Here is a 23,650-nt window from a genome sequence, read left to right as displayed (position 1 = left end):
ACATTTCCCTGCATGTCTCATTATTATCTCATCAAACATTTATTATTACTTCAAGATAGATAATTAAAATTTTATACAGTTATTCTCTCTGTATGACAATCCCATGGATTTCGGATCTCCCCACCCTCCCCAGAACTCCTCTGTGCCTTCACAATTGTGTCGTAAAACTCACGAACTTTCAATTCACCGTGCGGAAAGCAGAGAAACAAAATCTAAAATTCATTTTGAATGGGGAGTTTCGTTTCCTGAATAATGACTCCGTTATGGCAGTTGTGAGAGAGTCAGAGAAAGAGGTCTCACAGGACAGTCCTCGCTCTTCATCAAATAAATAACCCGTCGCCATTGGTCACATTATGAGGTAGACAGACAATGTCCGTGAGTGATTTTTAAGGCCAGAAGTGGATTTGTTAGAAACGAGGACTCCCAGACAGCAAATGCAATAAACTGCTGAAGATTAGCAAAGAGTTACTGTCTTTCCAGGATGCATAATACATTTAGGATTAAGAAATTTTGATATGGATTATATATCACACATATTGCACAGAGCACAGACGTATCGAATTTATTGCAACCAGGGTGAGATGTTTTTTTCACTGGAATTTAAGAATGTAGATTGGGTTTTCAGCTACTTACAGCTCGGAAGAGAATTTCCGGGTGGGAGGAACGTCCAGCCTTAACAAGCCCTTGGCCTCTTGCTTTTCATGTGCTGTTTCCCTGCCTAGACCCAAGCGCAAGCAGAACAGTCATCTGAGACCAAACCCGGCCCTGAGGGGCTTGACATGCAATTTCTGAAATTGCTTGAATTCAGTTTTGGAGCTATAAATCTTATTGTTCCACTGAAAAATAATCATTGCCAACCTCCGGGAAATTCACACCGTCACGCATTTTTTCTTTAAATATGCAAACCGGGGAGATGTCTGTATTGTCTGTCCAGTTAATTAAACAGGTTTATGCGCCTTAATTCGGGAAAAACACAAAGGCTATTCTTTCATTGCCTATCACCTCAATCAAAGAAGGAGAGGGATGGGTTGGGAACCCACGTCTTCTAAACTTGATAAAAACGTGGTCTGAGAAGTATCACTTGGCAAGTAACCACTTTCCCCACGTTGGGGCTTTCTGCACATAGCCGGTTCAGACTTCAGCATCGCTCGCAGGAGAATGTTTGCTCGGTCTGGGTGGTAGAGCAGATGCGGCAGGGACAGCCCGGGGTTCCAAGCTGGGGAATAAGGTGGAGGGCTAGAGCGGTTTAGCCCCTGTGTGCAGATCTGTGGTTCTGCACTGGGACTCATGCCCAGGGACACACGGCCAACGCCACTGCTGGCCTCTGATCGATGCCCACTGACTGACATCAAGTATGTCCCTTCTCCCCGGCCATCCACATGTTCTCAGTCAGTGGCAACGGCACAACTAATCTGCCAGAATTTATTAACATATAAAACAGGCCTGGCATGTCGAGAAAGAATGATCCTTGCCTTCAAGGAACTTTAATTCATTAATTTTTGTGGTGCTTTTCGCGTGTGCTGAGCAAAGAAAATAGGGCACAATACGGACGGACGCTCCCTGATTTGGGATGGTTCAGTTAAAGATTTTTAAACTTTATGATGGTGTGAAAGTGATACCCAGGCCAGTGGAAGCTGTACGTGGATTTCTGAATTTGGATCTTTTCCGGGGCTACGCGGTGCTCTCTTGTGGGGCTGGGCCTAGGGCAGTGCGGCTCAGCGCCTGCTCAGCCAGGGGATCCCCAGGACAAACAGCTGATACACTTCAAACTACTCTGTACTCCAATGGCTGTTTGGTTTCTCACTGCAGTAAGGTCTCCAATCAATGACCTGGGATGTTCAGCCCCTCCCCCCCTTTAAAAATAGGCTGTGTTGGGTGATTTTTGCCCTGCTGAAGGCTGCCATAAGCGTTCAGAGCACATTTAAGATAGGCGAGGTTAAGCTGTGATGTTTGGTAGGCGAGATATAGTAAATATGCCTTTGATCTAACAGTGTTTTCAACTCATGACGGGTATAGGGGGGGGTGTATCCAGCTGGTGAGATTGAGGAAGCTCCATGCAGGCAGAGTATAATTTGGTGTCAAAGCATTTGGTATAGATGGTGATCCTCAGAGGTCTGAGAGGTTTGGAAGGCTTGGGGCTGGCTTCAGGGTCAGGGCTTGTGTGATAAGGGAGTTGGCAGGGGATGGTGGGAGGGCTTTGAAGAAGCTCTAACATGCAATCAAATCCTTATTGGGCCTCTATAGGATAAACAAGGCACCAGGTTAACTGATGTGAAGCTAGTCCCCAGAGATCTTCTGAGTAATATAAACACTCAGGTGGAGGGGACAGGACATGATGCATCTTTGTGAACCCCCACCCTGATTGCTTAGGGGGCACTCCACCCAAAAACTATACTTGCAACTAAATTAAAATCCACATCTGTCCTTCTGGATGTTCTTTGCTTGCAAAAGACTATTGAATCTCCCCCCCCCCCCCCTTTAGGTGTTTTTAGGGCCTTCCTCTTTTTCCTCTAATTAGAGGGCCTTCCTCTAATTCCTCAAGAATTCTGCTGATTCTAGAGTCTTTTCTTTAGGATGCTGAGATCCTGGGTTCCAGCACACTTCCTGTACTCTCAATACGTGAGTATTATCTAAGGGTCCCTCGGGCCCCAACAAGATGGGAGGCTTCTTTGGGTGGAGTGAAGGCACAGAGGTAGTGTCTGCCCTCCAAACTTGACCTTGGATTAGGAAGATAAGAACTGAAATTCACTGGTGCGTAGTGAGGTCACTGTCATAGGGAACCTGTGAGGTCCGGTGTCCTATTGTCACCATCTTGGAAAGGGGAAAAGTGAGTCCCAGGATGGATTTTAGGCTGTCAAAATCACACAGCTGGTGGGTGAGCTACCCAGCTCCCAGGGCACTGTGTCTCTGTGACTGTCCGGAGCAAGGATCGCTTTGAGCTGGTCTGTGCACACCTGGCAGAAACGACTTTAGTAAGGAAGGGCTGGATCAAAGAACGGCTCTCCCACGAGGATGGGGGCTGGCTGAGCAGTGTCTGGAGGCTCATCTGTGACAAGAACAGACCAGCAAACAGCAGGATAACCTAACACCAGCGCCGTGCATAGTTTTGACTTTGCATTTCTCCTTCATTGTCTCCCTGCTGTGGCAGTATGGACCAGTCGGTGAGAAATGTGCTCCTTTGCGTGCCCAGACACGGCCTAACATGGAGCAAATCTGAGCTCACCCTCACCCCTAGCCCCGTTAAATTGGTTTGATCAGCCTGGTGGCCTGGAATGTCTGAAGTCTTGCAAAAGACACAGGCATGTTTGTTGGTGGGTCTCACATACACTCCCAAATTTGACACGACTCAACAGTTGCAAGCCTATCTCTGTCTGCTTCTTGTACCCCCCACCCCCATACCACTGCCCAGCCCCCACCATCCTTGCCACCAACATAGCAGAGGAAATATATCAGAATGACCCTTCTGGGTTTTTTTTTTTTTTAAAGATTGTATTTATTTGGTTATTTGAGAGTGTGAGCACAAGCAGGGAGGAGGGGCAGGGGCTGAGGGAAAAGCAGGATCCCCAAGGAGCAGGGAGCCCAATGCGTGGCTCAATTCTGGGACCCTGGGATCATGACTCGAGCCGAAGGCAGATGCTCAACCAACTGAGCCACCCAGGCACCCCCAGACTCACCCTTTTAAACATTATTTTATCCTGAACAAAATCCTGATTTTAATGATCGAGTGAGTGCACGTCTATATCTTAGAAAAGTCAAAAGCGTTACACAAACACAAGGTGGGGTGGAGGGGCAGTTTGGCTTAGAAGCGAGGAGGGCTGCTCTGGGCTCAAAATGCCCAGACTTTGGAGAAGTCACTGAACTGATCTTCTATTTCTGTGTCCTTTTTTAGAAATGAAGTGAAATAATCAGTGCAGAGCACTTCGCACGGTGATTGGGATGGAGGGGGCACTCCGTCAGGGGAGCTATTACCGTTCGTGTTTCTGGATCCTACATACATCTCAGGGCATTCATCCAGTACTCTCAACCAAGAACACCACACTGTCCCCATTCCTCACTGGATCCTGACATCCTCTGGTGCCCTGACAAAGGTCTGGAATCGGGGTTAGGGTTGTCTCAAACCAGGCCAGGCAAGTATAGTCCAGGAGTGAAGGGGCTGGATTGGGAGGCGGTAGAGAGTGGTGGGGTCTGTGGCAAATCTCAGGGGGTGACTGTGATCTGCTCTAATCATTGCCACCTATACACGTGTGCCAAAGCCCCAGATTTTTCAAGGAAAGCCAGACTTTTTTTTTTCTTTTGGAGTGAGGCTAGTTGGTAACTGCTTACTTAATATCTTCTGAAAATACAGTTCAGGCCGACTCTTTGTGGCCAAACCAAACATGGCTGTGGGCCAGACGCGGGCCTCTGGGTGCGACCTCTGGCTCAGAAAGCCTGCCTGCTTCTGGAGAGGCCCGAGGCTAGGTGAAGCCCAGAAAGGCAGATGCTACTAGGCACTTCATCTTGTGGGAAGTGTTGGGAAAGTCTAGGCGGGCTCCCGCAAGAATGTGGAGATTATTAAATGAGGGTCTAGCTCAGCCCCTGGGGGGCAAATTGGAATTCAGTGTTGTTATGGTTATATGTTCTAGAATGCCTGTTTCCCCAGGATCACTTAGATGAGTGAGTGATAGTGTTGGGGGCCAGGTCCATTCAATTTTTAGTCTCTATTTCAGTGTTAATGTCGTTTGTATGATCTTGGGGGTATCATTATGTTTTTCTGGGTATGATCCATTTCTCTTAATATATTTTACATTCTTATTTGCTGTTGGTATAATTATCCCTGAGGCATTTGAATACTACAAAGGCCTTTATTTTATAATTTTTTAAAAAGATTTTCTTTATTTATTTGACAGAGAGAGACACACACCAAGAGAGGGAACACAAGCAGGGGGTCTAGGAGAGGGAAAGCCAGCTTCTCGCTGAGCATGGAGCCCGATGTGGGCCTTGAACCCAGGACCCCAAGATCATGACCTGAGCTGAAGGCAGACGCTTAACAACTGAGCCACCCAGGTGCCCCTAGAAAAGCCTTTAGAAGTAACCTAATTTCCACTCCCTGTTTCACAGAAAAGAAGCCCCAATATTAAAGAGAAGTTGAATGGCTCACCGAGGGTCCCACAAGAAGGCTGCTTAGGCTTCTACCTTGGTTCTGAATAGATCTGAGATCTCAGCTCTATCTTTGCTTAGTCAAGTGACAGGTCAAGAGCTTGTCTGACAAGGACCAGATGGGAAACATCATCCTGTCTGGGTCTGGGGACTGGTGGGTGGTTCACACTACTAGTCATGACCTGAGTAAAGGGGCCTGACCCACATTGGAGCAGGGATTAGAAATTGGAGGTGAGAGGGAAGGAAGGGGAGCTGGAAGGAAGGGGATGGAGGGTGAATTGCAGCTCTGGGAAGAAGGGGTCTCTGACTCTTGGAAAGTCCCTGACCCTGCTTGATTTTTCTCCACCTCCTCATATCCCACACTGCATGACAATGTGTTATTATCTTCATTGTCTGTGTCCTCCAAGTAGAATGTAAGGTCCATGAGAACAGAGTGCTTTATTTTGGTTGCTGCTGTATCCCCCATACTCAGCACAGAGCCTGGAGCAGAGCTGGCCCCTACAATGTTTGTTGAATGAGTAATAGTGACAATGCACACACATGCAAGAGTGGTCATACTTGCCTCCATCCTTCATGCATGGGAGGGAAGGGAGAAGTCATAGGTCCACTTATGCCTGGTGGCTTAGGCACCTTGCCTGCAGTGACACTTCTAGAAAGTTCTCGGAAGACCCAGAAACCAGAAGACCCAGAAACCAGTCCCCTGATTCGAAGCATGTGATTCCGTCCCCTCCTCCCTCCGTGTATAAAGCCCACAGCCTGGGCAATACAATTCTTGACTGCTTCTTCTGTGTTTGTGGGTGGGAAGGAAGTTTTGAGATAAAAGCTTGCAATTTAAGAAAAAAAAAATCACCAGAGATTCATGCATAGAATATCATATTGCTCTGGCTTGGAGTGGTCAATACCACGACAGAGATTCTCATGTTTAAAATAAAAATGATCCCACTTTTATCCCCCAAACTTTGTCTGAGGTCACGCTCCAGATGGAAAGCAGGAGGAGTTTTCCGAATTGAGGAAATGAGGTAAAATCGTGAATCCCAAAGCTGGCACCCAGACTTGGAGAGTTCCCAAAAATCAGAGGGCTCATCCCATTCATAGAATTATGGACTTACAGGGCTTAGAGCTGAATGGACCTTAGAAATACCATCTGGTCCCATGTTTCCTAAAGAGTGGGGCATATACTCTGGCTAACAAGAATATATGCATTTTGTATTTTCATGGTTACATTTTTATTTTAATGTGTAGTAGACAGAAATAAATATTTCATTGGTACCTGATTTCAGGCTACTGTTTTAGGATAAAGCTGGGAGAAAATTGAGTTATTAAAAAAAGTACTAGGTTTAATTTTGTGAAAGTGGCAACAATCCTGTTGGCACGTAAATGCTTGAAGTTTGGGAAACATAATTTTGTAGTCAATGATAAAAAGACCTGGTAATAGCCTTCACAGGGTCATTAAACAAATTGATGGCAAAGCTATGATTTGAGTGCTGGTCTTCAGGTGCCCTGGCCAATGCGATTCGCAGGAGGGGCAGAATATTTCCAGGCTCCTCAACTTCTATATTCATCCTTTCCCGTCCACTACTGCTCTGCCATCCCTCCACTCAACAAATGTTTCCTGGGCAGCCACAGCCAGGTATTGGGTGGGACAGAGTAGACACGAGGATTCTGTCATTCTCTTGTTCCCCACGTAGCCTTCTGTCCATCTGTCCTCGCAGCGAGGCACTCACGTGAATCGGGAGTGAATGCCATGTCCTTTTGATCAGACATCCTCAGTCCTCTGTTATGATCACTTATTTATCAACAAGATGCATCTCTTTCTTTACCATATTACATTCGGGATAAAACGTGCACAAAAGAAACGAGTAAGTGTGCTAAAAATAAAGCAAGTGGCCCTTTAAATATTAAGATATTTGATTTATCAGTAGGACCAAAGGAACTAAATAGAAAAAAAAAAAAAAAAGGAATACAAAGGAGAATACTATAGAAGAAAAAGTAGGTGAGCCAAAGGGATATTAAGTAATTCTTCTTGGCTTTTTAAAAAAATTAATTTTATTTATTAGCAGCAAAGAAGACTTTTGATCTTCACTCCAAATTGTCAGGAACTTTAGAAAAATACATTGGAAGATCTTTTAAGGTTGGGTTAACCCTTTATAATAGACCATTGGATTCAAAGTTCTGGTTCTGTATTATTTGATTAATTAATTAGATTTTTAATGCTTAGTTTTAATGGTTATCAGAGCGAAAACAAAACAAAACAAAACAAAAACCAAGCTTTACAAAGACACAGAGATCCAAATGGAAGAAATGCAATGCTGGCTGTGCTTACTAAATCAAGATGCTCATTTCAAAAAAGATTCCACCCAGCAATTACACAAAGGTTTTTAGCGAAATTCATCTAGTCAGCTAGTCAGTTTCCATCTTCCATAATGTCAATTCTTGTAAGCTAATCAGAAGTTATATTTTTAACAAATGGGTTCAAGATTCACTGACGCTTTTCTTTGGGAAAATTTTTTAAATAAGTTTGGAATTGTTTCCAAGTTCTTAAAAAGTGCATATATGAGGGCTTTTTCAAGAAAAGGGATTACATATATTATCTCAGAGAACAAAATCACGCAACGATGGGCACGTTTTCAAACATCCATGCTAAAGGTCCTTTACTACAGCTTACTAGACTTCGTCAAAACAGTTATTATCACTTCTTTAAGGTGCTACTTTTACATGGAAAGATATGCTTTTAAAAAATTAAGAATATTCTGGTTGTTTATCCTGTAATAGCTGGTTTCATCACAGAAAACTCCAGTGAATTTAGAACACATTTTTTTTTTGTCCAAGAAAAATGTATAATTCGTCTTAAAACTGATCACCTTTTAAAAAAAGATTTATTTATTTATTAGAGAAAGAGAGAGTGAGCACAAGCAGGGGGAGGGACACATGGAAAGGGAGAGACAGAATCTCAAGCAGACTCAGAGCCTAACACGAGGGCTTGATCCCATGACCCTGAGCCAAAATCAAGAGTCAGATGCTTAACTGACTTGAGACACCAGGCACCCCCAAATTGATCACCTTTTAAAAACTAGTTTGCCATGAGAAGACTTACGGTCCTTGTAGAGTACAAAAGATTCTCGTGGTCACTCTGCATCATATTACAGTGTTGTAAGCATTCTACTATTTACGTTAATTTCATCCATAACACCTGTACTGACTGTAGGCGTCACGAGATGCTGAAATAGTCAGGGGAGTGAGGAGGCCATTGTCATCCTCATCACACTATAGACCAGCCACAGTCCCCTCTACATTCCCTACCTACCACGTGACATATAAGGCTCTAACTTAATGACCCAGTGAGGGCAACGGGTGCGAAATCCTGAATTCTGTATTTGTAAATTTGTGCTACTTTTTAGAAACATAATAAACACAATTAGAATTTCTTACTTGTTGTCCACACACCCTACACTGGAGGTGATTCAATTGGAGAAAGATCCAGAAGGGTCTGCATTGCAGAATTATATGGCATAGGCTTTGAGGCTGGTGGGCTGAGATGTCACATAGTTGTCATCGAGGGAGTGAGCTCAGGCTGGGCACTGGATGAGTGAGGTGTTTTGGAAGTGGGAGAAGAGCTGATCAGGGTCCTTGTGGCAGGCAGGACCCCCTGGGCAGCCTTCTGGGAAGGTGTGGGCTCTCCTTTGGCCTTGCCTCTTGGCAGAGACTGACAGGCTGATCTGAAGCCAAGAAGCTGACCTCCTGTGACTGAGGGTAAGCTGGAACTGCATGATACGGGGTTGGGGGTTGGTGGCTAGGGTTGGTGCTCCTCTGATTCCTGGTGGAACCATTGCCCTTCCCCACTCATGTCCACCATGGTCTTGGTATCACTGTGTCCTGGCTTCTCAGGAGTGGTCCAGCCACCCTGACCAGTCCAGTGCATAATTCTTCAGGAACCATTGTCCCGAGACTCTTTTGTCTGTATCGGGCACCTTAACCTTGGCCAACCCTGAAGGCAGCAGCTCTCATAGATATCAGCCCTGAAAGTGAAGGATCAGAAACTGTAGGTCACAGTAATGTAAAGACATTTCCTGCCATGCTTCCTAAAAACCATGGCCAGATGCTCCCCTGTCGGCCATGGAGAGACTCCCTCCATATGGGTGTCTGTAGAGGCGCTAAGAGATCTGTCTCTTGTCCCAGGCCCTCGAGCTCTCCTGCTAAGTCCCATCACCACATTTTGGTTTGGGAGACACTACTACTCCTTTTTTCATTCTTAGCCCCAAACTTAGAAAACACCTTCCTTTCCTGATCCCATAATGAGGTCAGAAGTTTTGAGGTTCAGGGCTCTGGAATTTCCATGTGGCCAGTTTAAATCCATCCACTGCAGATCTGAGGAATAAATTTCAGAGGATGTGGCTTATTGGTATAATTGTCCCCCTGGGTACATGTCTCCTTAGCCCCCACCACCCAGGAAATACATCTAGATTCCTCAGTTCCTCAAAGTCCAAGTTCAAGGCAATGAAGCCCTAGATGTAGAGAAGGACATGTGGCCAGTCTGATTTGTCTCATGCCAGCCTTCTGGGGTTCCTTGTCTTTCCGGAAAGGTGATGCCATTTCCCATTGCTGGGCATGACCATCCATAAGGATTTTGCTTCCCATTGCTGGGCATGACCATCCATAAGGATTTTGCTTATCTATTTGAGCTTGTACACCAGTAAGTAATTAATCTGGCTAACCAATATTTATTTTCTACTGTGTGCCTGGCTCTGGGAGAAATACTGAATATCCAAAGGTAAGGGACACTGTCATGGTCTCTGTTCTCCATGAGCTTACAGGCCAGTGGGAGAGCTCATGTGAAACACACAACGATACAAATGTATGATTACCAATAGGACCAGACCTACAAATTAAAAATAAGGGATCTACAGTAGTGGATAATAGTGGTGGGGACTGACATTATCTCTGAGGAAGAGGGCTTTGAGCTGAGAAGACAATGGAGGAGGAAAAGAGTAGCAGACAGAGGGAAAAAGTGTGCAAGAATCTGCAGTCGAAGGGAAGTCTTTGGCTCAAAGACTCAGCAGCCCATCAGTGTGGCTGAGCCAGGAGCCGTTCCCCATGAAGCTGGAGAGGCGGCCAGAGGCAAAATCACCACTGGCCTTGGATGGTGGGCAATGACTTTGGACGTCATGTTTTTTTTTAAATTAACTTATAATGTATTATTTGTTTCAGGGGCACAGGTCTGTAATCATCAGTCTTATATAATACCCACTGCTCATTATGGACTTCATCTTAAAAGTGGAGAGCCACTAAAAGTCTTAAACTCAGGGAATGCCGTGATTCCACTGTGTGTGGATTAGGGGAGGGAACTAGACAAGGTTAAGAGACTGGAGACTATTGAAAGCTATTGATAATGTTGATGTTGAATAGAATAGCGGAGGATCTTAGAATAACAGGAAGACAGTGGAAGAAGGGGATCGCAGTGCTGTCTTGAAACCAGATAAGATGACGTACTGACGCCATAGAAATTAGCGAATGATTCAAACCAGGGCTTTCTTTTCTGTGGAGATCCGGTTGTTAGGCTTTTACCAGTACACTATTGCTTACAGATAACCCCTGCTTTACTAGCAAGTGGCTAAGGACTCATTCCCAGAGCCTGTCATGTTGTTGCTGGGGATCTGCCTGCCAGACTGCCTCCTGGCCTCCACTGGCAATGAATCAGTCCTTGAGCTGCCGTCAGCCTGGGATGCATGTGGCCAGGCGCTGAATATGCATTCTGAATCCACTGTGATTCTAATGCAACAAATGGGAATAAGCTGCCGCTGTCTGCCAAGGACAGTGATCAGCACAGAGGGCCGTGGAGATCAACTTCGTTCCATCTTTTCTCCCTAAACGAGGAGAGACGATCCTGTCCGTCCTCAAGAAAGAGAGCGTTAGGCCACCATTGGAAATTCGGAAATGAAGTGCGAGTGGTGTTCTCTGGAAGGTCTGGGAGAAGAAGGATTCGTTCCAAGTGAGGGGATACAGCAATGTAGGTGAGGTGCTCGGGATGGGCCTTGAAGAACGAGTAGGTTTTTGGCAAGAAGAGGAAGAGAGAGGAGAATTCTTGCCTGGGACACAGCATAAGCAAAGGCCCAGAGGCAGCGAAGCATGAGGTATATTTAGGGACTAACAACTGATCAGTATTAAATGGAAATATTAAGAGTGTGTGTGTGTGTGTGTGTGTGTGTGCAGGGGTGCACGTGTGCGAGTGCATGTATGTGAGTGTGTTGGTGAGGGGAGTCTTAAATGTCATGCTGAGGCATTCTGATGTTATTTGCAGGCAGTGGAGAAGCAGAGAAGATTCTGGGCGTTGACTCAGACAGGCAGCAGTATTGTTGGGGGGTAGACCTCTGTCAGGGAGACTGTTCCATGCATCCCCATCTGGGCTCCAGCATTCCACAGTGTGCTGGGGACCTTCTGTTCTGCCGGTTTCAGTGCCATTCTGGTCTCCTTTAATGGTCCCAACACACATTCCACTGGGTGGCTCTTGTCAACACTGCAGGGATGCACAACTCAGATGGTGGACCTGTGGGTCATCACCTTGGGACCCCCAGAAGGTGGCGCTGTGCAAGCCTTCTGACGTCTTGGATCACGGTGATGACACACCATGACACACAATGACGTAGATCCCTGGTAAGCGTTCCCAAATGGTCACTTCTCCATGTCCCTCCTCTTTGATGCCAGAAAGGCACAGGACTCAGTATATTGGCCACGTAGATGCTGGAGGAAGAGTGCGGTGAATTGGGTATTGTTATTTCCCCTCAGGGAGCCTCAGTGAGCCTCAGTGTTGTCAACCATAAAAAGGAAGGTAGTAACACCAAGCATAGACTCCAGTTTCCTTCAACAGTGGTAGTGATCACCTTCTTATAAGATGGTTTGAAAGATTCAGTGTGATACTGTTTGTAAGTGTTGGGGACATAGTGGTCAACCCATGGTGACCACCACTGTTGTGTTATTTGTGTTAAAGGACTTCATCGAGGAGCCTGGAATGAAGCAGGACCTCAGTGGACAGAAATTCTGGCCTGGACTAGGTGCTCACTTAATCGGAGTTTTCAATGACCATGGGCTCATCAGCACACCCCAATCTAGCCTGTCTCTACCAGCTACAGGCTGGACACTCTTGATTTGCCCTGGCCCTATCAGACCACCAGAGCCCAGATCCTTCACTTGTCTTATGTTTGACACTGGCCCCCACAGATGGGACGTGCCACATGGAGTGACAGCAGATGAGAGCGAGAGGCTGGGGTTGGGTACTGTTTGCTCCTCAGAGGCATCTAAGAAGCTTCCGGAGAGGACATCATGCCTGAACTGGTTCCTCTGAGGCTGGATGGGACAGTGTGCAGCATGGCGCACGCATTGGGTATAGAGAGGGACACTTATAGGGTGCTCCCAAGCAAAGAAATGCTCCTGAACACCCTGGAAGCACTGGTTCCCTGGTTATGTTCTAGCCAACAGTGAAGAAACATCATGTTCTGTTGGACAGATCCTCCTTCACATATAATGGCAAAGACCCTCCCCTTGGCCAGACTTCAGTCAGGCTCTTTTTGTCATCTTTTTGTCTAGGCCTATCCTTGGGCCCCATCTTTAGCCTACTAAGTCCAATTGTAGCAAGACTCTTACCAGGTTAGTTTAGAAGGAATATCCCACCTTCAAAATCTGGTCAGACTCCTCATCCCCACCGCCCCCCCAACAGTATGTGATCCCTGTGGCCTCTGACCAGGCCCTGACCTCACCTGTCTACCCAAAGTGATAGCTGAGAAGTGCTTGGCGGGATCCTGGCCCAGTCTACTTCTTACCATATCCTGGCCTGGGGTGTGCAGATGGACTCAGATGTTTCTGGCAGAAGCAACCTCTAGCTTCTCTTGTTGGATCCATTGTTCTGTTCAGTTCCCATGGGCTGGGATGGTGGGCTAGTCTTCTCTGGTGTTAACACTCTGACCCTGGACTTTTGAAGATCTAGCTTCTGCCCAACACACATCTCTACCAGACACCAAGCCAATCCCAGCCTCATTGCTCCTTTCCTGATGAAAGGGAACTCAGTCCCCTACACTCCATGCTTTCACCTGTGCCAGTGGCCTGATTTGCTCTTCCTCCTCTTTAGTTCAGTCCTTCCTGTCCTTCAATCTTCAACCAAGGGACCATCTTCATTAGGCCTCTTTCCTGACTGCATTCTCTTTCTACCCAGCGCAGGCTGGCACAGCACACCCTCATAGCTTCCCAGTACCTGGACTCCTTCTACTGAGGCCTGGATGTTGCTATGCTGTCCTCACCTTTACATGAACAATTGTCCAGAGGACACCTAGGATGCTGCCCAGGTACGTAGTTCAGGTTCATTGAATGAATGAAAGTGCCTGGCTCATCCTGAGGTCCCTTCTTTCCTTCCTTCTCAGCTTATGTTTTGTTGTCCCAGACACCTGCCTTTCTATTCTGTTTCTGGAGCCTTGAGTCCTACCTCTGAACCCATAAGGAAGATTGGTCTTGAACTCAGCAGGAAAGAGGGAGGCAGAGGCAGAGAACCAAGTCTAACTCCTTGCCTTCAGTGTTGACTAGTGTCCAAGCCACCCAAGCAGAGGGTCCTCTTATCTCATTTGAAAAAGGAGAAGCCATCTCATTCAAACCTCTTCTCCAATAATCACCCTTGACCTAGATCCAAGCCACTATTGCTCTTGCTTAACCTGCCTACTACTCTTTCTGCTCCAGTTCCAAACTCCTTTGCCAGGCTCCCAGGACTTCCCAGTCTGGCTAACCCTGGCTAATTCTTCTCTCATCTGCCATGAGCTCTTCTGACCCCCACCCCCCTCCCCTTCGCCACTTCCTAAACATTTCCTGGGACTTGGCACATACTGTTGCTTTCACAAGAAGTGTTCTTCCCTCTCCTCCCTGAAGCGCCACCCTCCCCAAGACCTGGTTTGTTTGATGCCTCCACTAGTTCCCATGGAATTAACCACTCCCTCCTCGAGGTCCCTGTAAAACCCCAAGTCATATATGGAGGCCACCAGGGACTGAATTTTGCTTTAGTTATTCATCCATACTTGGCTCTCCCTAGAGAGTATGAGGAAACCTGACTTTTCTTGCTCCCTCTTGCCTCTCCCACCCCTCAAGCCTTGGAGACGTCTCATCCACGGTAGGTCCTTCATAAACCCTTGGTCTCAAGGGGATTTCTTTCCTAGCTCCGTCTGGCCACCCAGGTCCTTGTTCTACAATGTACAGCTCAGCAGCATCAATGTTACCGATCACCACTCAGGATCTACACTGAATGAGTTTCTCCGGGGATGTAGACAAATCCTTGAATTTGAGAACCAGTAGCCACACACTCTGAGTTCCTTGTGTCTAACCCACGTCTTCACTGCTTTCAGCTGACCGCTGGGACAAAACCCCACGGCGCTCTCCCTTTCTCTTTCTAGGGGCTTGAGAATGTTGCCTCGCACCTTTGCATGTCCTCAAGCAGAATAAACGAGAAGCGAGCTCCTAACGTGCCAACCAGCAGGTTCCTCTCTTCTAATCCAGTCCAGATGCTTTGGGTGACTCCCTTTCTGGAATGTAAAAATAACACTATTACCAACCCCTCCTCCTAGTAGCCTTTTCTCTGTAGCCAAGTTAATTCCAAATAGAACATCTGGAAATTCTATTTTGTTGCCTAATTTAAACCAGACTAAAACCAATCTGCATAAAAGTTTATGAACTTTCTGGGGCCTCACACCTTATATTTCCCCATCTGCAGAAGCCTGCAATTTGGAGGCCAGAAATAGGAAGGATTTGGGCCATCTTTTTCTCTAGCCCTGGGGAGAGTGTTTGTGGCTTGTATTGGGGCCGAGACGGAGAGGCGGGCTGGAGGTGCAGTGGGTGGGGTGGAGGGAGAGAGAGGTCAGGGAGGGAAATGGAGAGAGCTGCACTTTCTTGGGCAAAGAATAAATCTGCGTGGAGATTTAAAGGCCCTTTAACTTTATGCCTGGTGGGTGGGTGGCAGGAGGGGCTGGGGGGAGGAGGGGATGCCAGGTGGGGGAAGAATAATGGAGTGGCAGGCAGGGTGGGGGGGGGGGGGGGGGGGTGGGAGGAGGGGGGGGGAGGGGGGGGGGGGGGGGGGGGGGGGGACAGGGAAGGAGGCATGCATCACTGAGAATAAACTTGGAGGAGAATTTCAGCAGCTGCCTGTTGGAGCCAAAGGCCCAGGACTTGAGACAAGGCTAATAGGGCTCTGGTGTTTGTTATTAGTTTGACCGGGGATCCACAGGCTAACTGAGTGGAAGGGGCAGCCCAGCAATGAGGGGCAGGGAGGAAGCTTCGTCAGTCTGGATAGGGAGTGGCATTTTAAAATCAACTCTTGCTATTTTAAGCAAGAGTCAATAGAATCCCCAAATGCCGGCACCTTTTTTTTTTTTTTTTTTTGGTAGAAATTGATCAGATGACTCTAAAAATTTATGTGGGATGGCAAAGCACTCATATTAGCTTAAAATTTTTTGTTTATTTTTTATTTGTTTTTCAATATTTTATTTATTTAAGAAAGGAAGAGAGCAAGCACGTGCACGTGTGAGCAGGGGGAGGGGCAGAGGGAGAGGGAGAAGCAGACACCTCGCTGAGCAGGTAGCCCGATGTGGGGCTTGATCTCAGGACCCTGGAATCATGACCTGAGCCGAAGGCAGACGCTTAACCAACTTAGCCACCCAGACACCCCTAGCCCAACAATTTTTGAAAAAGCAGAAAGAAGTTAGAGGACTCCTGTTACTCAATTTCAAGATTTACTGTAAATCTATAGGAGTCAAGGTAATGTGGTATTATTGAAGGGATAGACATACTGATGATCTGAGCAGGGAAAAACCTCACAGAGGGAATTAGATGCTTCCAAAAGTGTTGCAAGGGCAGGGTGTAGGCTAGGTGTTCAGGATCAAGTCCAGAATATGGCTCTGCACAACCCATCCTCAGGGGAGCCATGGCATCAGAGGGCACCATGGGGTCATTGTGATCCAGGCATCAGGAAGCTGGACTCAAGGGGCTGCCTCCACTGCCCTACATATCTCCTGAGACCCAGAGACCTGAAAAGGGATGCTGGAATGCTGCTAGAGAAATTCCTTGCTCGTCATGACTTTTCTTGTTGGCAGGCGAGACAGGGAAGGGGAGAGAAAAAATACCCAAAGGAGACTCCATTTCATGCCTGCCTTCTAAACCTTAGTGGAGTCCCATTGCATTGAGCCCGCCAGCTATAAAGGACTCTGGGAAATGTATTTCTATGCTTTCCAGTCTCTGTAGTATCAGAAGTTGCTCAAGAAGTGGGAGGTTGAAAAACTAACCTGTAGCATCCACCGCCCTTCCAGATGCTGGACCTTCTGCTGACACTACTTATTTAGTTTTTAAGATTTTATTTATTTATTTGACAGAGAGAGACGCAGCGAGAGAAGGAACACAAACAGGGGGAGTGGGAAATGGAGAAGCATGCATCGAACCTGATGCAGGGCTCGATCCCAGGACCCTGGGATCATGACCTGAGCCGAAGGCAGATGCTTAATGACTGAGCTACCCAGGTGCCCCTCCTGCTTATATTCTTTCTGTGTCTGTTCTCCAGCCATCATCTGAGGCTGCTCCTGATAGGCAGATCTTCTGGTGCAGGAGAGGCAACATTGTATAGAACTGAGATCTGAGAAATGTATTAGCTGACACGCGCCTGGCATGATGATGGAAGCTTGCGTGGATTACCTTGGCAATCTTTATGATGCCCTGGGGAGATAGGCTCTCTTATCTGCCCCCCCCCCCCATTCTAGATGGAGAAACCGAGGCTAAAACAGACAGATGACTCACACAAGATCACAGGGCTAGTCAGTGGCAGACTAAGGGTTTGAACTCAGCTCACCTGACTCTGAAGTTCTTTTCTTTCTATTCTAGCAAGCTGCCTCAAAAATATACATCTGCAAGACATTACAAAGGTTGGAAGGAAAAGTACGCCCAGCACCCATGGGCGAGACCTGTCCCAACAGGTCTCGCCTTGATGGAAGTTGCAAAGTATGGAATGGGGAGGCCGTGGGAGTTGCCCTTTGTGGCCTGCTTCAGGCCGAGGAAGACGAGGTCTCTGCACTCCTCCTAAGGTCTTTAACTCCTTCTGAAGCTGTTTTATAGGTCTGGTTGCTGTACAGTCACTTGGATGATAGGTGTGCAATTAAATTTTCAAGATGGCGGATGCAGTGGGTTAAACTTCATTTCCCCCAAAGATGCGTCCGAGTCCTAAACCCTGGTAGCTGCGAATGAAACTCATCGAAGGATGAGATCATCCTGGGTTAGAGTGGGTCTTAAATCCAATGACTGGTGTCCTGGTAAGAGACAGATCATGAGGAGACACAGGGAGAAGGCCACGTGAAGATGGAAGCAGAGCTTGGAGGGAAGCGGCCACAAACCTTGGAGTAGCAGCAGGCGCTGGAAGCTGGAGGAGGCAGGGAACGACTGAGGAGGGAGTGTGTGGCCCTGCGGATGCCTTGATTTCAGACACCTCCTTCCAGGACTGTGAGGAAATAAATATCTGCTGTTTTAACCCCTCTGTTGTGATTATTTGTTAGGACAATCTGAGGATATTCTTACGACAGGCAGAGAAGAGCTTGTTTTCATAGGAGAAAATCTTCGACCTTCAGTTGGGTCTTCCTTCTGGAATTTACAGTTGGTTTGCAGACACTCTGACCTTTGTCTTTACAGACTGAACATTCATTTGCCTTTCGAGCGTTTATGTGTATGGGTGTGTTTTAACAGTTTTTTCTCTCCGTCTTTGAACTTCTTTCTAAATCTCTCTTGTTACTCCAGATCCTATTCTTTCTAGAGGCGGTTAGAAAGAATGGCAAAGCCTGGGTTTTGGAGTCAGACAGGGATGCCTTTAAGCGCTGACTTTGCTGTGGGGCCCTGGGCAAGTTGCTTAACCTCCCTGGGTTTTATTTACCTCACCAGTAAAATATCATGCCTCAGGTGCATAAGGTAATGTGCCTGACACAGTGTTTACCAAATAGTAGTTCTCATTCTTTTTCCTTTTCCTTCAAGTCCAAAGGAAGTCAAGACCTTCTTCGAGGCAACCTTCTCCAAGAAATCTTAGTTCCAGAATCCTACCTGGGCCATGAGGTGCAGTTGTCCTCACTGACTGTGTCATCAATCCAGCCTTGCGCATAAACTGTGTGTGCTGTCTCTCAGGTACACAGACCTCCCTTGCCACCTCCTGTCCCCAGGAGAGCTATCCTTGGGCCTCCTCCTCTGTTTCCTCTCTTCTTCATGTGGCTTCCATCAATGTCTCACACAAGGCAGGCCACACAGAAGGAGCCACGTGGATGTTTTCCCCTGGAGTGGATATCGGGGAACCTTCACCCAGCCATTGGGAATGCTGTGTCTTTCTTGCCCTGAACCCTGTTTCTTGAAAGTGTCCATGTGAAAACTCAACCTGGAAAGAATTAAGTAGAAAACAGGGTGCCCTGGGGAGTGGCATAGCCTTGGAATAGGCAAAGTCGCCTCTAAATGGAGTAGAAGCTCATTAGTTCTCTCTCTTGCAAACACAATAATTAAAAAGAAAAGAAAAGAAAAGGCAAAAGAAAAAAACCTGTCACTTTTGCCCCATTTCTCGGTGACTTCTGCCCAGCCTCACTGAAGGAAAGCCTCATTACGAAGACTTTATTAAGCTTACAAAGCAGATGAGGAAGTGCAGTGAGAAGCCTACAGAGCTAAACTTGCCAAAATAAATGAACAAAGCACATCTTGATGCCTGGGACCTTCGGAAACGTAAGCTCGGGAGACCTCCCAGACTATTAGGATGCAGCTTTATTAACTTTACTTAGGCGTGTGGCAGTTAGCCCAGGGGGCAGCTCCAGCAGCTCCTGGCCAGAGGGCTGGCTTTAAGTTCACTGCCTCCTTGGTTTTGGCTGGCCACTGGCTGCCTGTTCTTGAGAGGGGCTGGCCGCCGCAGCCCACTGCCTCCTCTTGCCGTGAGGCCCTGGGGTCAGCGGCTCTGTTTGGGGCGTCCTTTGCTAAGATAAACTTCTCACTTGCCTGTGCATCTACAGCCAAGGCAATATGAAGGAAGACAGCAGGTGGGAGAGGCGGGAGGAAGGAAGTCGGGCAGGGATGATCGTTTTTTGCCCAATCAGGGTGGACATATTCCTGTCACACCAGATGGCTAACCCTTATGCCACCTCACCCAAAATTGCCCCCTCTTTGCAAACGGGTGAACAGGTATGTTACCCTAGGACGGTTTTCCCTCTGGGGGAGTCCCTGGGAAAGTCACTTCAGCTCTGAGCACCAGGGTTCTCATCTGTGAAATGGGGCTGAAGCACCACCCACCCAGTGGGGTGGTCCCAGCTTTGAGACTGCACATGAATGCCAGCTCCATAGCTAGCAGGTCACAACACCGGCCTACCCCCCCCCCCCCCCTTGCACTCTCCTATCCCATAAGAATGATGAAGTGCCCTTGCGGGAGCTGCTCTGGGCAGCGGGAACGTGGTGCACAGATGGGGAGCTATAGGCTGGACGACTCACTGTTGGCCTTGACCTCTCGCTGTAGGACAGCCAGCCCTAGGTTCATCTAAACCCTTTTCAGAGCATCTTCTAGCTTTAGTCTGTGTTTCTTGGGAGGATCACATGGTCCCTGTTTTTCGCACCCTTTAGGACTCCCCCCTTTGTGGGAAGATGGCAGTTGGGAAGAGGACCAGGAGGTCCTGAAGCTTCCTGAAGAATCACCTCCTATGTCTCTCTTGAGCCTTTGAATTTGGGGTACAGAGGGCCAAGGACAGTCCAAAGAGAGGCACAGATCAATCCCACCAGGGCAAGCTGGCAGGAGGAGGTTTCCCACGAGCAGCTGTCTGGGTGGGTATAGTTAGGGTTCCAGTAGGAATAGGCTGACATAGTGGTTAAGAGGGGCCTCTGGTTTCCACATTGTGGGGGGTCAGCTCCCAGCCTCAACTCTTTCTTTTGGGAGACTCATGGCAAGTCCCTTCATTCTCTAAGCCTTGATTGCTCCACTGGTAACACGGAAATTGTGACTAAATCCAGTGAGATAAAGAGCTGGGATATCCCAGGCTATCCATGTTGCTGTTTTAGTTTTAGTGTTTATTTTTAATCGGGAGGAAGACAGTGGTTTGCAGATGTGATCTTGTTCTGGATGGCTTTGCAGTCTGGGGGACAGTGGACATGAGTAAGACATGAATAAGAAACTTTCTACTAGATGCAGGCTAGTAGGGAGAAAGATAGATCACTAGCTAACATTTTCTGGGTGACTGCACGAGTAAGGAAGCATGATTAAAGTGCAGGGGGAGGGGATGAATGATTCTGTCTTGTGGACAAGGGTTTGGAGATGGCATGATAAAGGGGATAGCAGGTGTATTGAGCCCAGCTGGGTGGTGGCAGGCCGGGGAGAGGACTCACGTTCCATGATATCTTTGCTCGATGCTCCTTACCCGTGGGAGCCTCCAGTCTAGGCGAGGAGAGAATAAGGCAGGGGTGGGGCTGGGGCATCGTGGGAGGGGGCACTATTTCTGACCTTGCCTGGGTGCTCAGTGACTTGGTCCCCATGTCAGGTTCATGGAAGAAGTCTCATTTTGCTTGAGGTCTTGTTTCCTTACCCAAGGGAAGGGCTGAGCTTTATTCTAGCTCTTAAGTTCTAAGTCCAAGGGGTCATTAATTCCCAGAAATCAGCTCAGGAGGTGGTCACAATCTCAGAACAGTAACAAGTGAAGAGGGGGCAGGTGAAGACATCACCCACCAGGGGTGGGAAAGTGAGGGCTTTGCGTCCTCCAGTGGAATGGGGTGCCTGGAGGCTGCAGGTAGATGGTGAATCTGGGGCTGTAGCCCAGGACTCCCAATTCCATGGCTCATTTCTCTTTATGACACATTATCTATTTTAGTCACTTTATATGGCTTTGTTGCTCCATATTTTCTGAAAAAAATATTTTAACTCCTCTTCACCTGTTTGATAGGTGTCATCTCACACCTATTAAATCTCACACACATATTAAATGACAGGGTGAGGTGGGTCCTGGGGCACGAGACAATTGGGCCAAGCTTGAGGAAGACATTTTAGAGCAAGGAATTGGAGATGGGGGTGGGCAGTTAAAGTCCAAAGAACTGACAGGTCAGTCTAAAAATGGGAGTATGAATTCTCTCAGGGCCCTGATAAAGGCTTCACAGAAACCAGCACTGGTGGGATGCAATTTTGGGAGGCCCAGAACTCATTCATCTCAAGGATGGCCTATCCATGGCATGCATTTCACAACTGCTATTTGTGCCCATGGCAGGCATCATTAATCAATCACAGTACTCTTTCCTACTGAGCCAAGAAAGATCAGCCTCAGAATCCCTTTCTGTGCAAGTGTCCGGGTAGCCACTGTGGGTCAGCTGGAGTGGACATGCAAGGGGACTCTGTCTGCCCTTGCTGATCTAGTCCAATCTTTTTTGTTGTTGGGGAAACCGAAGTCCAGAGATTTGCTGAGGCCTCCAAGTTGGTTCATGACAGTTGTGGCATTAGAACTCTGTTCTCCTATCTCTGAGTCTTTTGCTTTGTGTACTAAATCATACTGTTTTATTTGTATCACTCTGAAAAAAAAAGAAAACAGAAATGGAAAAAGATGCCATAATTGTTCATCTCCTGCCAGCTATCACCTGGCAGTGATCACCAGCCGTGTATTCTTTCCCGTGTCAATGGATTTTTTTCTGCATTCCTGGACAGCTGGTTTCACTGATGGCTTCCCAAGCGCCTTTAAGCCCAACTTTGGGGAATTCACTCTCACCTTCATGCTTTTCTGCTACCAGGTCTGGGCGGGGGGCAGGCAGGCTGGGGCTGGGGTTCTTACGGAAGATAATGGGAGAAGGGAAAGAACATTTTCTAGTACAATTTCCATAGATGGGAAATCTAAAACTAGAAGTGCCCTGAGGGGGCATTTTCATAAATAATAATAAGAAGAAGAAGGAGAAGAAAAGGAAGAAGAAGAAGAAGAAGGAAAAGAAGAAGGGGAAGGAATCATATGACCTCCAACATAGCTGTACATCTTCATGAAGAAATGATCTTTTTGTCTCACTGAACAATCAGGTCATTAATGCATCTCATTGTCACCTCTGCTCATCCAGAAATCATTTTCTTTGAAAAGAGATCAGCCAGTTGCTGAATAGGGGAGGGTCTTTACATGGACCTTCCATCTGAAAGGCGTGAGTGTGTGTCTCTGAAAGAGGGCGCTGTGACTCCCAGTTCCTTTGAGATGGGCTGGTTCCCAGAGAATGGACTGCATTTGGGAAACCAAGGACTCACCCTGGCTTTCCTTTAGCCAGACTTGAACCAGTAGCTCAGTGCAGCTCAGCAGCCTCTTACTGAGCAGAGTTCCTTTGAGGAAACCCACTTCAGCAATAATGGCTCCCCACATTGCCTTAGATCTCTGTTATTTTCCATTGTCATATTTGACCCTAGCTTACAACAGTTCTTGTTGGCAGCACCTTTCACAGATAGGAACATGGACTGTGTGAGAGAAGCTAGGAAGTCTGTCTGGTGCCACAGTGCACACCCACACCCCAGATTGCCCATGTTACCAGACATAGGCAGACTCAGGCTAGCATGGACAGCTTCCACTTGTTCTTGCTAAATTTAATACCTGCTAAATCAGAAGGAGGCGGCCATCTTTTTTGATGTCTATAGAACATCATTGCCGGGCATGTTGAGGTTGGTTAATCCAGAATTTGTTCCTAAAGATGTCTTCTTGGTGGTGGTGGTGGTTGAGGCTGTTAGGCCCGCTTCAGGCATCATGACTGAGAGAAGTGTGCACTGAGGCAGAGTACGATTTAAGTGTGTGGCCGTTGCTTCTTGGCTAGTCCCTGTGTGTGTGTGGCCGTTGCTTCTTGGCTAGTCCCCCAGACGCATATAAAATGACACATATATGTGAATGTGAGGTTTCAAAGGCTCTCTGTTACATTCCGCTGCTTCAAGGCCATGTTCACCTAAGTTGTTCAAGACAGAAGTGTCTCTTTCATTCATTTTCCCTTTCAGAGAGTGTCAATGAAGGAAAGTCCCTAACATCTATGGGTCAACCACTTTAACATTTACTGACTCTCATGGTCAGGAAATTAGTCCTGACATTTAACCTAAATTCTTCTTGTCTGCTTCCTCCATTCCAGACTCAGTGGGGCAAGAGCACAGCTGCTCGCCAGTCTTCTCTGCTCTACCTGCTCATGGAGGACAAGTCCCACAATGCCACTCTCTGTCTGTCTCTTCACGTTCAAGAGGAACAGTTCACTTGAAGGTTTTACCTTTTTTCATGGGACCTGTTTGCAGACAGACTCTAAATCTTTCCCATATTTCCTATTTCATTCTTGAATTGTGTTCAGGGCAATTCTGCTTAAGTGGTTCTGTTTTATGTCAGACCAGGCATGCTATGTATCTTTCTCTCCCTTCCCACGCAATCCTCTCCATTAAAAACAAGTCACACAGGAGTGCCTGGGTGGCTCAGTCAGTTAAGCATCTGACTCTTGATGTTGGCTCAGGTCATGATGTCAGGGTTGTGAGGTAGAG

Source organism: Mustela nigripes, chromosome 3, assembly GCF_022355385.1.
Source record: "Mustela nigripes isolate SB6536 chromosome 3, MUSNIG.SB6536, whole genome shotgun sequence".
NCBI lineage: Eukaryota > Metazoa > Chordata > Mammalia > Carnivora > Mustelidae > Mustela > Mustela nigripes.
This window is presented reverse-complemented; position numbering follows the sequence as displayed.